This window comes from Pyrus communis, chromosome 7 (genome assembly GCF_041283825.1).
Source record: "Pyrus communis isolate YQ-2024b chromosome 7, ASM4128382v1, whole genome shotgun sequence".
Taxonomy (NCBI): Eukaryota; Viridiplantae; Streptophyta; class Magnoliopsida; order Rosales; family Rosaceae; genus Pyrus; species Pyrus communis.
In genome coordinates, this window is record NC_142571.1 from 21,381,012 (window position 1) to 21,384,413 (window position 3,402).

Genomic DNA, 3,402 nt, shown 5'->3' on the forward strand with positions numbered 1-3,402 from the left:
CTTTCTCTACCTTGTATTTCAATGTCTGCCTCTCCACTCTTCTTCCCTTTTTGTGAGTGTGTGCATGCTTGTGAGATTTGTCGCCTTTAATTAATCTCATGGTGTATAACAATTAATACAAAAAATTATAATAGAAGTTATAAATATTAAAAAAAATTGATAAAGGGTTATATTTAAGACATGATACATGACAAGTTTTGATTGGATTATAGTGTCATTCAGCAAGTAGCAAGCAAAGCCACACACAAATTTTTCTCTTAAAGATGGTGGGAAAATGTCATTTTTAAGTGTAATAGGGACAACACAATGAGCCACCGTTAATAGTGGCTATTACTTATGAGGGGAGACGCTGATTAAGGAAATCCTGACTTTTTTTTAGAGTATCAAGAATACACACTAGGTTTGAGCATCCATCAATAAAATGAAAGAAAACAAAAATAAAAAAGAACACAAATAAGGGAAAGTATAAAGTTAGACATGCGACATCAAGGAGGGAAAATTACTAATATGATATGTACATATCACATGTCACATTGTGTTTTAAAAATATTTTAACAAAAATGTGACGTGCATGGTTGTTTTATAGAGGCCGCACAATGTTATATAATCACCTCAAATCCTATAAAAATCCTATAAAAATCCTATAACATTCCATTGTTGTCCCTCATTTTTCTAAAGCCGCACCCCCAAAAACAAAAAGAATGCCAAACGTCTCCAATTTGACGACCAACCATCGCTAAACCCCATCACCTCCGTCTTCGAAGTCATCAGCTCTTGTTGGCCACCACCTATTCGGCCTCTCTCTGTCTCTCTCTAACACCTCGAGTTGCCCAACACCCAAACTCACCAACCCTGTCTCCGAAGAAAATACAAAAGTATACAATAATTCTTGACTTCACTTCAACAATGAAAATTCCCAAATTCTAGGGTTTGTGCACTCACAGCAAGGAAAACTTAAACAAGAAGATGAACTTTAATGAAAGTGATACCATGGTGAAGGGCTAGGTGTTCGGTGGTTGGCTGCCGACAAATAGTTTAATGGTTGTTTTTTCTTCGTTTTCTTCTAACCATAATTCAAATAGGGTACAAGAGGAAATTTAAGTGAATTTTTTTTAGTGAAGGGTGTCTTTATAAGATTGTGGACTGTTAATAGAAGTGCCCTTGTCCTAATTAATTAAGATTAATTATAAAGAATAATTGCACTTACTTACATTACCACCACCACATTTTAGAGAGACCATTTTTGCTCACCACCATAACTACGGTGTATACTCATCATAAACTTAATCAATTGACACTTGGTCTTTCACCTAACTCTAGTTAACTTTCACATTAAATGTTACTTTTTCAATATTAAAAAAAATTAACGAAAGTTAAGTGATGTGTCAATTGATTAGGTGTATGGTAAGCATACACCATAGTTTATAATGGTGAACAAAATTGCTCCCCATTTTAGAGGTTATATAGACATATAGGGTGGCCCTTCATTGCTCATAGGAATTGAAATGCAAAATGAAAAAAAGCTCATGTGTTAGTCCAAATGGTGAGGAAGGATAATGGTTTGCAATTATGTTGGATTTTTTTGGGTTAAAAACTGTAGATCGCAACTTATCCAATGGAGTAAAAGAAATTCAAAAAACAGGGACTGGAAATTGAACGCATGGTAGAGACGTCTTGCAAGAAAATTGGGAGGACAATCAGGACGAGATTACTACCGTGACCAACCGTGTTGACCTGCTTATGGAGTAGGAGGAACAATATTCGCAACAACGCTCTAGAGTGTGGTGGCTTTGAGAAGGTGATGCTAATACTACCTTGTTCCATTGTTTTACCCTACAACACTGGCAACAGAATAAGGTAGAAAAAAAAAATTCAAAGATGGTGTATGGGTGGAAGGCTCGCAACGGATTGCCAACCTGGTGGAGGACCACTTTAAAACCTTATTTACATTTGAGGGGCATAAGGATTGGGGTACCATCCTTGATTGTGTCCTACCCTCTGTATCCAAGGCTATGAACAGCGAACTTACCTGGCCGGTGTCAGAAGAATAGATTAAAGTTGTTGTCCACCAAATAGGGGGGGTTAAAGGCACTTGGCCCTGATGGGTTTTAGGGGACCTTTTACCATTATTTTTGGGAGATAATAGTGGATGAGGTCAACGGGTTGGTGAAAGACTTTATGGCTAGGATAGGCAATACCAGTTGGCTAAACGTTGTGCATTTAGTCCTTGTCCCCAAGGTGCTGTGCCCATAATCTATGTCCCAATTTTGCCCAACCAGTCTCTGCAACTACTCATTTAAGATCTTCTCCAAGGTTCTTGTGAATCGCCTGAAGCCATTGCTACCCATGTTAATCTTACTTATGCAAAATGCCTTTGTTGCGGATAGGCAAATTCAGGACAACATTGGAATTGCTCATGAACTTTTCCACTTTCTTAAACTTAGAAGGACAAAAAGGAAGTTTGAACTGGGTATCAAGCTCAATATGCACAAGGTGTATGATCGAGTAAAGAGGGATTTCTTGGAGGTGGTTATGTCAAAAATTGGCTTTTGCCGAGACTGGACAAACCTTATCATGAACTGCGTCCCAACAGTAGAGTTTGTGGTTATCGTTAATGGGCATCCGAGGTTCTCTCTTTCTCGGGGTATCCGCCAATGAGACCCCCTATTTCTTTACCTATTTCTCCTAATCAGCGATGTACTATCTAGACTTATCCAAGATGCAGTGACAAGTGGGTCTCTTAATGGTATACAAATGAACCCTCATGGCCCCTATATTTCTTACATTTTCTTCGCAGATGATACTCTTATATTCCTTTAGGCCAACCTAAGAAATTGTGAGAACCTAGTACCAATCCTAAACTCCTACTGCCTTGCCTGGAGTCAACTAGTAAGCCTGCATAAATCTATTGTTCACTTCCACCCCAATGTCCCATCTGACACCTGCACTCAACTTGGAGCCATCTTGGGAATTCCTTCCGTGAATGACCTCTGGGTCTACCTTGGACTTCCATCTATTTGGGGAAATCAAAATGGCAAGGACTTGCTTACGTCAAGGGGCAAGTCTTTGGCAAGATCCAAGGATGGAAGCAGGGCTCCATCTCACTTGCTGGGAAGGAGGTGCTTATCAAATCAATGATACAGGCTATTCCCTCATATCCAATGAACCTGCTTAAATTTCATGTATCACTGTGTAAAGAACTGGATCCTCTTATTACTGGGTTTTGGTGGGGACAACAAGGGGAGAAGGGCATATCCACTGTATTAGTTGGAGCAAATTAGGGCTACCCAAAAATGAGGGTGGAATGGGATTTAGAAAATTTTTAGGATTTCAATGATGCGCTACTAGGAAAGCAATGTTGCAGACTTATCCGAAACCCCAATTCCCTTTGGGCTCAGATTC